Here is a 12509-nt window from a genome sequence, read left to right on the forward strand (position 1 = left end):
CCGCGCCGGCCGAGGGGTTTCAGGAAAACGCGGGCGGCCGGTGGGTGGCTTTCAGCGCTGACCGCCGCGGTGAGGGGTGACCTCCATCGCGGCCCGACAGGGTGCCTGGGACGCAGGAGTCCAGCCTGGCCGCCGCTTTTTTGCCCTAGCCTCCCCCGGAGTCGGCGGCTGAAAACCTCGCCGCTCCTGGAAGCAACTTCTGGCCACTTCGTGTTTCCTAGGACTCCTGTAACGTGTTGTGGGGTCGTACGAGCTGTTTGGAGACAAACCCTTGGAAAAACAAGGCGTGTGACTGCTCCAGTTTTACGCTTCTCTAGGGTTTTTTTGCTTCTTCGTTTACCTTGGATGATGCGGGAATACATATTTTATGTGGAAAAAAAAAAAAGTTCAAGTTGTTTGATGCTTATCTAGCCCGAGTTCCCCTGGAGCTCCTAACATCTAATGGGTTGCAGATGTGGCTTTCGGCGACACAGCCATCCGAGGAGAATATAAAATTTAACTGTGCTACTTGTTCTCTTTAAAAAGGAAAAGGGCGGTCTGAGCAGACTTGTAATATTTTAACTGTTTCCCCAATTCCAGTATTGTAGCTTTCTTTGCATTGAGATTATTGGACAACTGTTTAAAAGGCCACTTTTTGAGAGGCTTGGCGGGGTTTTTTTTTTTTTGAGTTTTACATTGAGTAGCTGGTAGGGAGAGCTTCCACCCCTGTTAAGTAGCATCCAATTGTATTTATGTCTTAGTTTGTTAATAGTGCAACTAGGCTACTCGTATTAAAGTTTGTAGGTACCTTTGTGGAACCATACCTGCAATAACTTAGTTAACCAAGGTCTTGGTTGTAACTAGTTACACACTTTAAACCAGCACAAAGTACCTAACAGCGTTTCAAAGGCTGAAAAAACTTGTGTGTAGAGATGCTATGGCATAAGTCAATCCTGTTTAGTATTGGGTTTTTTCCACTGGCGAGTAATTCTAGCTTTTAAAAATGAATGAGTAGTAAATCTTTGAACCCTTGAGCATCTCTTGAAAAATGTAAAATTTCTCTTAATTCCTCCCCCGCCCCCCCCCCAAGATTTTATTTGGTGTTAAGTCTTCTCTGGTACTTGTCAAGCATAAGACCTAATAATAGTTTCACTTGTAGGCAAGTGCTAGCCTATTTCCAGTTTTCAAGCTAAAATTTTAAAGTGCAAACAGTAATAGCTGTCCCCGTAGAACAGCAAACAAATGTGAAATTTAAAATGTTTCTCTTAAAGTATCTCACGTTGCTTAAGTCTATTAAAAAACTTAATGTTTGACCTTGAGGTGGAAACCAGGTATGGTGCTCTTTTGAGGTCTTCATCCTGTGGTTCTCCTGCCCTAGTTAACGCCTCTAATTGCTGTTTCTGCGATACGAGAGCTGAAAGTCAAGGCAGTCACAACAGGGCAGCTTCCCCTGTTGCCCTGGAGGAGGGAAACATTGCCTTTGCGGAGTGAACAGGTTTGTAACAGGCACTGAGGAGAACAGCAAGTTGCTTGTCATGTGTTTGCTAAAGCCAAACGTTCCCCCCATATACATGTACGATACAAAAGCAGTGAGATGAAGGACGGAGAACTCAGCTGTCCAACAGTGGTCATTTTTAAGCATCGTTTTCTGAGTATTTCTCAGATCTAGTGATCTAGAGGAGTCTGGTGCTGGCAAAAGAAGCTCCAAAGGGGGTGGTTATGTGGCTACTAAAAGCTAATAAAATACTGCATTCTGTGGTTCTGGTATACCAGTAACACTGGTATTTTGTCTTGGGGATTAGGAGGAGGGACAGTGGGGTGGTGGAAGGTAGTACGTGAGTTTGGGCAGCTGGTATTTATGCTCAAGTATGAGGATAACAGTTCTGACTCATTTTTTAAACACTTGAATTTTTAATTATTGTGTGTCGACTATTTCTGTTTGCTCTTCAGCCTAATTGCTAGTTAGCATCACGAAGAGGTGCGATGAGAAATTCCTGAGAAATCAGGAAGAGGAAAGGACTGTGGTCTTACACGTTCAAGCGTATGATGTGTGTTGCAGTACAGCCTGGCCATCTCTGCTTGCGCTCGATAAGTGCGCGAAGGCTGCCTGCTTGGTAGAAGAAGTGCACAAACAAGTTGGGAAATGAGTGGATACGTTAAACTGGGTACTGCGGAGGGAGGGGGGAAAGGGAAGGAACCTGAAGCCAACCACAAGGCAGTTGAGAACGGTCGATACGGAGTGGTCGCAACACACACAAACCAAGCGCTGCTCTAATTGATAAAAGAGAGGTAGGAAGGATGTCTGTGTGCGTTCGACAAATGGGCAGATCACGCTGGCAGCTGACAGCGTGGAGGAGGTGGGGATTAATGAGGTAAGATAAGATTGGATGAACAAAGAGTAAATATAGAGAATCATGAGGAGCTTTGAACACTGAGCATTAAGGCGATAAGTTGGTGTAACTTGATCGGAGCATCGAGAAATAATTGCCTTGGTTGTCCTGACCCCTCATCTGCTTGCTGTGTATTTACCTTTAAAATGCAGGCTGCTTTGCCTTGCCTTGATTTTGTTCACTTTCTTCGCTATCTCTTGTACGTTATCACATCAGCTCCCTGCTCCACCAAGGATGTATGTGCCATCTATGACCCACCTGTGTATCAACATCTCACTTAAACATCTGTTAATGAGATGGGAGTCTCTACGTACCACGCGGTGAAAGCGGCTGCAGACCGAGCGTTCGCAACTGTCTGGTTACCCTCTGACCAAAATGTCGCCACTAGATATGTTAAAGCTTTGGAAACTTTTCAAATGAGTAAATAGTTTCAAGCAACCTGTATTTAATTTTCTATAACATTTCAAAGTTAGTGTGTTGATGGTACTTTTTGACAGAATTGGGTCTATGGTCGGTCTCAGCTTCTGTGTTTTTATCTGCAGTTGACTAAATGACTTAGAAAACTGTAAACATTGACAGAAACTGAGCAGCAGGTTTAATAACACATTTACTAGACCAGAGTGAAAGATTTAAATACCATAGTTGCAAGCGTATAGCTCGCACCTCAGAACAAGCACTCTGGAAAAGAAGTACCAAAGCTTGAAAATCTTTGCTGGCTTGAACGTTATCGGTAGCAGTGGGGAACCAAAAATGAAGCAGCAGTGGGAGAGGGAGACAGGCGTAGCGCTGGGAAAGAGCTCTGGGATAAAGTTGTGTGGTACAGTGCACGTCGCTGCACGGTTACAGCTCCGAGGTAACCTGAGGCTTACGTGGCAAGGAAACCACTTTTGTCTTGGTTTTCTAGTTCATGAGTCGAAGTTCAGCAGAGAACCGACACTCGTACCTTTAACTTTAGCACTGTAACTCGGGAGCAGCTGAACTGTTGACAGCAGAGTCTGTGGCAGCAAATATTGTTGCAGGGAACTTAGTATGATTTTCATGGTGATTTGTGTTGCCTTTCTGTCGCATCTTTGTTCCAGGTTTTTAATGCATAATGTAGTTCTGAGTCTGCGACTTGAGGTCTAGAATGCAACACCTACAAATGCGCAGTTCTGAGCAAAAAGAAAACTGGATGAAAGAGACTGTAAATGAAAATGTGCATACAGTGTAAATATTAGCCTCTGCAGTTTCTTTCTCATGACAGAGTATGTATCTCTGAGCTAGGCTGGAGTGACTGATACCTTGTCACTTACTCAGTGTTACCGCTAAGGGTTAGACTTTGCATTTGTGGTTGCCCATTCCCACTTGTTAGTGTTTCCTCTTCGCATGTCTGATCAGCGTGAATAAAGCCTGTACAGTATAGCAATTTCTCCACGGATATGACTTACTTTCTGCAGTTCGGGCACACATCGATTACTCATTCAGGTCTGAAAATGAGATGCGGCTCAGGCACGGAGGTGTTGCCGTTACACCATTGCAGGTGCATTACTGAACGCACAGGGAGGTCAGGTAACATGCCCGTGGTCATGCGGTGTGTCAGCTTTAGGTTCGGAACGATCCAACCTAATATCCCTTTTTATTTAAGAAGGCATTTAGGGTTTTATATCAATTTGACCACGTAGTCTGTCTCTTGAATGCTCAGAAATTGATTTAAGTAGCAGAATAGTGTACAGGCTTCAGCCATATCACGCCTTGCGATATTTGGTCTCCAAGAAGACAGCTTAAAAGCTGTTAGGACTCAGTCTGACAGCTTTTTAATCATAAGCAGAACAGGTGGTCACTTTCTAATTAAATGCAAGTATTTAAGACACTTTCAAGCTAGCATTTTTGTTTCAATATATGTGGATCATGGATTTGACTTCATAGCGAGACTTCTGCAGTGTCCTGCACAATGCTCTTCTGCTTGAAAATTTCCTGGAAATGAGCAGGAAGAGCCAGACCACGATTGCATGAGTGTTCTTCTTGCTATGTTTCTGCTGTAATACCTTCTTTCATGGTGCTTGGTCATTAGTCTTTCAAGACTTATTTTAGAGAAGGCAGATTTCACTTCCATTCATCCAAAATGGGTAGAGAACAAGTGACTCACAGTAGCAGAGCTGGGAATAACTAAGAGCCAGACTTTAGAATACCAGTTGTCTGTGTGATGATGCAGTTATTACCATTTCAGTAATTTGTTTGTCGTTGGGAATATTACGTTTCCACGATACCAGTTTGAGGTTGGCGCTGTATGCTCCAATAGTATTGTCAAACTTTCTGAAGTAAAAAAAAGCAACTTAACGTGAGAGGCAGGTAAGGTTAAGACAGTACTGTGCTCTTGTACTGTGGCTTTCTCATCAGCTGGTAATCTCCGGACTCCTCAGCTCAGTCTCCCAGTTCTTGCTCTCTGGGAATGCCAACTCTTGCTAGCGAGACAGTTCTAAGTCATCTGGCAAAAGAAAAAATTTAGGGAAAAAGGTTAGTAAAGAGTAGGTCAGGAAGCTGGCTACTAGTTCCATGTACTTGTGGTTGGAAATACAATGTAGGATAGGGGGGGTTTAGAGGCTATCTCCTAATGAAGTAAGTTGGATGAAATGCTGGTAGCCTGAGGCCTCATCGTGTTTAATAAGATGTCTTTTGGAAATGAAGTTGTCGTTGTGGGAAAGAACGGGCTTGTGGGTAGCAGTGCCCATGAGCTGAATTACTGATAAATACTATTTGAGTTGTCAATAGCTATGGTTCCTCCAAAGCTGGTAATACCTTTTGATCAGCACTACGCAGAATCTTTGAGGAGTTACAGAAACAACGCTTCTTTGAGTATTATTTTTAAAAAGCCTTTAAGGTGAAGTTTTATTTTCCATGGTTAATAAGTCATCTTAAAGGCAATTCACAGGCTTTGGATCCGCTCACTGTAATAAAGAAAATCCAGAAATTGTTGAATGCCATAAACCTAAGCTAGGGAAATTTAGTGAGTATCTTGCCAGAGTTAGCTCATTATTGAGGGCTTATGAAGTTGTAGACCTCACCTCAATTTAAAGTTGCTTTGATAAGACACTTGATTTCCCTTTTTTGTTTTACAAGATCAAAATGGTTTTTCTACTTTTAAACACCTGTAGTGTGGAGGATTTCACTGTTTGTCTGTATGGAGCTCATCAAGCTACAGCAATAATAAGACTGTGTGGAGTGAACAGAATGGGGTTGAATTAATACTTCAGACGACGCTCTTTTTTTCTTCTATCTCCCCTTTTGCTGGGGAAGTTATATATATTGTTTTCGTCTCCTCTTGCTAACCATTAGTTTTATTCTTAAGAAAGCTCTGTCAGCTGAGCCTCTTTTTCCTAAATCAAGAACAATAATGCAACAAATAATTTTGGGGTAAATGGTGCTTTTATTTAAGGGTCAGTAAGGGGTTTTTTTGTGTGGTTTGGGGTGGTTTTTTTTTTTTTTTTTTTTTTTTTTTTTTTTTTTTTTTTTTTTTTTTTTTTTTTTTTTTTTTTTTTTTTTTTTTTTTTTTTTTTTTTCCTCCTGTCAGTACTTGCATGGTACTGATGAAAACTGATGAAAACTACCTTTTAATTTTCTTTTGCTCTTTCTGTATCTGGTAACTTGGTATCCTCTTACATGCTGTTATTTAATTTCTGTAGTCAAATATATGCAAAGTCTTCTGTATGTTGTGGGAAAGAAATGTCTGTTTCCTGGTCTGTCTGTTATCCTCTCAGAGTAGAGGTCAAATTTCTTCACCTCTGCCAACTGGGAGTAAATACTGTAGGAAGTATCTGATAGTGAAACCTGTGTTAGAGGCGTTATTCATAACGTGCATGTAACTGGCTTTTGACCCAGTCAGTTCTGTGTTTTGAAATACCCAAAGTAGCTTTTGTTCCTTTGTAGAACCAACCTGTGTTTACCTCATACTATTTTTTCATCTGCTGTTTGTCAAAAGCTTATTCTAAATTAACCCTTTCCTGCACTGTCCTTTTTCTTTACCGGGCTTCGTTCTCCTTCCATAACAGACCGTGCCATGGTCCCTCTAATTCTGCCAGTGTCCACAGATGTTTGTCTGTGGCTGCGGCGTCCTACAAGAATTTAACTTTCTTGTTGCATTAGTTTCTTAGGACAGCTCAACTAAGGAGGAGAGCGTTAGGATTTGTAAAGATACAGACTCAAAGGTTAGCTATCTTGAGTTAGCTGTGCTCTTGAGTATGGTTCAGTGGCACGGGTGAGCTTTCTTAGCGAGAAGGTAGCAGGTCGTTTCCAGTGAAGCTATACCTGTTGCTTACTGAGTCCTGATTAGGTCATGACAGACCAGTGTTGCACTGGAGTACTTTGGACATGCAAAGATTACGGTATCGATGGTTAGCAATCTGGTGGATCCTGAAATCAATTAGCACCTCTTATTACTGGTCAAAAAACGATCAAAGGTTTGGTGTCAAGAACAGCCCAACAGCAGTTGGTATCTTACTGTTACTAACATTTTCATAATTTGAATGCAACGTGACTTTGCCTTTAGTGTAATGATACCATTTATTTTTCAGTAATATACCTACTGCAAATTCATGTTGCAATATTTAGATTTTATACTACTAACTTAATAATTAAAGCAACAAATGAATAATCTTAGTAGCTTGTGGATGAGAAAATGACTGGAGATCGGCATTTCTTGCGGATGAGAAAATGACTGGAGATCGGCATTTGGCTTACAGTTCCTTTCCAGCCTTTCTGTAGAATTTGGGCATGTCACCTGATCTTTCTTCTTCAGTTGGCCAGACCATAAAATGGGTATGTTACTGCCCTGTGGCAGGAAGGTTCTGGCTTAAGGCAGAAACACAGCACTGGTATTGAATTAAAGTATTTGAAGCTTTAAAATACCTGAGGGTCGGTTTTGTTTATTTCCTGTGTACTAGCATGTGGCAAAGATGTGTAAAAAGGACTGATCATAGAATACTTACAAACTGTAGAGTTGCTTAATATCACTTACCTCATCTTTGTTAAATGGCTGTCATAAATCCATACCAGTTCTAGTGCAGCTTGAGCTTTTAGAGAGCTGTAAGAGATGAGGAGATGCTGGTGAGTCGCTGCGTGAGCTACAGAAGTACCCGCAGGACAGCCCAGGCAGTTGTAGCATCGGTTAGGTAGGCAGCACTGTTAGTGGAAAGGAACGTTACACAGAATTTGACAAAACAGCTCTCTTATCTGCTGAGAGTATCTGTCCTCCTGGTGTCAAGGGTTGTGCAATTTTGGAGTGGTGTTTTGCAAGATCAGGTGAATCGTCCACTGCTCTCCCATGCTCCAGGCCTGTTGCTCTTGTCTGTTGTGTAAGAAGCTCACCTTGCTCTCCTTCTGGACCCTGACTCCGATCTCATTCAGCCAGCTAGCCCCATGATAAGGTGCACAGCTTTCCTCTGGGAAGTTGAATTATGAAAGAACTTGATGGGTGCTAACTGACCCAGCAGGTAGGCAGTTCTACCTCTTTACAGTGGCGGTGGACTGCAGGATGGACTTAAGGGCTCCTGGAACTGCAGCCTCTGTCCCATGGCATTCATTGCTGCTTCAGGATGTCCAAATAACAGCAATAGCAAGGTACGTTTGTGCCTGTCTGTGCTGGACCAGCTTTGATTTTTGCAGGAGACAGCACGAGCCCTTCTCGAACGAACACTGCAGTACTGAGATGACTTTACTACTTCAGAGTTACATTGCAGTTGTCCTGATCTGCCGATTGGAGCTATTAGTGAATAACTCAATGTTTGATTACTTTCAGGATATTCCAGATAAATGTTCTTAATAGAAAATCTGTGCTCTGAAAATCAGGATTAATTTGTTACTGTTATGCTCAAGCAATTTAAAATGTGCCTTTTCTGTGAGCATTACTTTATTGACCATGGTAGAAGAACAGACCAACGCTTCTTGAGAAGAAGAGGTCTGTTCATATAGAATGGCATGAACCAGCGGAGGAAGCAGAGGATATATTTCCTTTGAGTAACAGAAATGCATAGGTAAAGTGGGAAAATATGTTAAACTCAAAATCTTAGAAAAAGATGGTACATCCATATGACTATCCTCAGTGGGGTGATCTTCTGCAAGCTAATATATGGCACAGAGAAAAAGAAATGAAGCATGGCTATCCTAGCATTGATTTCTGCCACTAGTTTTGTTGAAAGAATAATGAAAAATCTAAGAGCGAGTCGCTTAAATTTTTAGAAACAGATAGTAATAAAAATATGCCCCCTCTAATTTTTGAAGTAGAGAGCATTGTAGACTTTAAATCGCTGCGCACTTGAGAAAAATGGTTTCACTATGAGAAAGAAATGAGATTTTTAGAAGGCTAAGTGCAGCCAACCCTGTGTGCCTTTATCTGTATGCTAATGAATTTATTTTTACGAGGACTGTGGTGGTGGTTTTTTTGTGGGATTCCAGTGCAGCTGGTGAATGTTTCTGGAAGCCTGTGTGCAGGCTTGTGAACTAACCCATAGCTGGTAGTCACCTTTAATTTGAAAGAGGCAGAATATGTGCATTAAGCATTACAATGCAAAAACCTGTATTTCAATGTGAAGTCTTGCTTCTTATTTACGATGAAAAATGTTGCTTTTCAGGGTTGCAAAGGATGCTCCGCAAACCTTTGTTTTAACACATACACTTGTAATTTTTATTCAGTCTTGGATAATTTGTGTATGCAGCCTATTGAGCACTCAGTAGGAGCAGCCTATTTTTAACCTTCGTTTGTTTATGCAAAACCAGTTGAAACACAGCATTAGTTTAATCCTTTCTTCTTTTGTTCTACACCGAAATTCTCTTACCAATTCTCTTACCGTGTCAGTTGTGAAGGGTCCTATTCTTTAGGATTGGTACCAGGCCTGATTTATGAATCATCTGATAAAGAGCCAGCTCCACTCCCAGAAATGTGCCTTAGGTAGAATTGTATGCCAGTGAGTCAGCTTTAGGGCAGCATTTTCAAAGGAACACTATATAAATTACACAGTATCCATGTGGGGGTGGCTTAGTGTTATGAAAAATCTGCTCTCGAGCACCGTGCACACAGATCCACACAGAGCTGAGTCAACTGTCTTGAGTTAAATTGAGTGCTGGTCCCACTTCTGTTGTTTTAAGTGCACGGGTATATGTGGCACTTACAAGAAAATAAAAAAGAGTGTATGGTATCTTGGGGAGGAGATGGACGAGTCCAAAAGACGGCAGTTGGGAAGTGCAGAAAGCGTTGGTACTTCTACGTTTCTCTGGATGCACATTAGTTGTTTCCGATAGAGGTCTAATTATTTGGATTGATTAGTTTTTAGTTACTTAGACATTTTGTTCTTGGGCATGTCTGTATGTGTTACTCATACTAGAATGTCACTGGTGAGTTTGCTGAATTAAGCGTGTTGGCTTTTTAATGGAAAGGAAGGCGATTGGAGTAGAAAGAAAGCGTGACCAACACAGATACGCCTACAAAGGTTTTTGGTGAAGCTCTGGAAGTGGCCAGAGTCATTAGCACTTCACGTCTTCAGAGTTACGCGGTCCTCTGTCAGAAGCGGACATAACTTTGGCGTTTTCCCAAATTTTCTCTTGTATTATGAAGTGGACTTGTGTGCTACGATCAACTCTTTGGTACCCAGGTCATGTGCTGCTTCTGTCCTTTCCCAGCCCACCATCCTTAGACACATAGTCTGTCAAGTGTTTGATTCAGAGTTCTTGATGGGCTTGCCTGAGTGTTTACATTTAAAAAAAAATAATCAACTGGTTTACATATTTTATTAGCCTCAGTTGTATACATTTGTCATTACCTCACACCTCTGATTTAGTCCATCTATGCTTAGTTATGTTGGGTAAATGTGAGATAATGTGACCCACTGATGATGGACATAATTGTTTATGTTAGTATGAGCCACTATATTCTTTAGTTCTATGTAAATACGAAACCATCTTCAGATGAAAATACTGACTTCTGTGATGCTGGAGCTGCAGGGTAGTACATGCTCTGGAATGATCTCTGTAGTTAGCTGTGTATTCTGAACAAGTAACTCCTGAGCAGCAGTGCAGTTTAACTTTTCATTTCTGTAGTCGCAAAAGCTTAAAGAACGTACTTGATGTTATTTTCTGCAAAAACATAGGTACAGTTTCTCATTTTTTTCAAATTACAGCTTGCGAATGAATGGCTAGTGGTGCGAGGAGGTAGGTTGTTCAAACCGTTTTCTTTCAGTGCTAAAATGGCGTTAAAAGACAATATTCTGCTAGATAATGGTTTTCATTTAAACAGTTGCTAGAACTGGCATGAGGAGGTGATACAGTTGTAAGCAGGGGAAAGTAGTGGTCTGTTGGACTCTGAATAAGAGTTTATTAAGAGGGAATGTGTCAGTAATAAACTGAAATGACTTCTAACAGCAAGCTGCTATGAAAAACTTAGTACTTTTGAAGTAAGAATCTGTCATATCCACAGCTGCTGAGAAAAAGAACTGGTTTGCTTCATATAAGCTAGGCATTCTTTATCGTGAATCAGTTCAATAACACCTAAAATGATAATGTACAATTAAGTTTAGGGTGTCATGCTGTTTATTAAGTATTTCAGGCCTTATCGTTTGTTTGGGTGACACTCATTTCCTTCTGACATTGCAGGATATACAATTAAAAAGAAGAACATTTACTGGGAGCCATCCAAACAGAAATATTATGAAGGATGTATGAGTGGCCAGTTATTGATTGATAAATGGCATGCATGCCATCTTTGATATAACTCTTTGTGCAGTAATATATATTACTTAACAGCATACATTCCATGATAGTTGTTCTTTGGGAAGCTACTAACACCTCTGTTTGAATTTAATTTTTTGCTTTTTAATCACTTTTGTCTCAAAAATCTCTTCTCAGAGCAAACAGTGCTGTGAAAGAAACATTCAGTACCCTCTCCTGTGTCTAGTTGGAACCTGTGAGTGCGAGGTGTGATGAGACCAAACAGCAGGTAGTTTTTAGTCAGACTTGTTTTTTTCTGAAGGGATGGTTTGTTGCTTGCCCTGCCATCCCTCATCTTCCTGCCAGCTCTGGCAGAAAGTTTCACTTATTTTCTGGTTCTGTTTTCTGCTGGCTTAGTGAAGTGAATCTACCCAAGAAAGGACGAGCCAGTTCTGGTGCAAAGGAGGGAATATGACTGCGCAGTCACAATTAGGTGGTAAAAGAGTAGGGGGTAAAACCCATCCCTGTTAGTGGCAGTGAGCTGTTAGACCGGCTGGGCTGTCTCTGCTTATCTGACCTTCAGAATCCTTCTGGATTTCTTCACTGAAGTGCAGGTTTCATAGTGTACAAATTATGTGCCTTTACAAATGAGTCCACAATTTGAAAATATTTCCCTGGTAAAGGTACAGTTAGATATTTAATGGCTTCTGCGTACTGGTGTGTTCTATGTGTGGCTGGAAAATAAAATAATTTCGACTGGAAAAATCGAGCACAGAAGTTCTTACAGAATTGCCTTTTAAAATCATCAGTGCAGTATCTGTGCATCAGAAGGAGGAGAATGACATTTCTGAGCAATGTCTAATTAAGTATCCATCTGTGTCTGTAAGCATCACAGCTTATTTTTCAGTGCAATGTTGTTCTCATTTAAGTAAGAAGCTGGTCTTTCTGTAGCATCACCTTGAGATTACCTTTTCTAGTACTGTTATGAGAAAAGTGAGTGGCAAGAAAGGAACGGGAGTTTTTCACTGTAGTGTCTTCCTCTCTCTGATCGATAAATTTTTCAAGTAGAACTAAATCAGTACCTTTTTTTGTTCTTTGAGACAAGGCTTTCCTTGGCATAGGTATTTTCCCCTGAACTGTCTGTATTCTTCCCTGCAGCAAAGCCTGTTTTAGTCACGACAGACTTTTCTTTCACCAAGATAAATATCAAGTTCTTTTATATATGTACTAATACTAGAATTGTTGACTTTTTAAATAGCCAGTTCAAGGGACCTGGAGAGTACAGACCTCATCAGAGCAAGTATTTTTTCCACACACACAGAAACACACATCAGTGTTGACCAGATATACTTCCATGAAGTTACTAGTCCCTGTGCTGCCTTCTCACTGAAAATATAATTCGCTGATCCCTGCGTGAGGGATCAAACCAGCGTGGTTTGAATAGTTAAAGTAAGAGCCTACTTAATAATA

This window comes from Aptenodytes forsteri, unplaced genomic scaffold (assembly GCF_000699145.1).
Source record: "Aptenodytes forsteri isolate BGI_AS27 unplaced genomic scaffold, ASM69914v1 Scaffold178, whole genome shotgun sequence".
Taxonomy (NCBI): Eukaryota; Metazoa; Chordata; class Aves; order Sphenisciformes; family Spheniscidae; genus Aptenodytes; species Aptenodytes forsteri.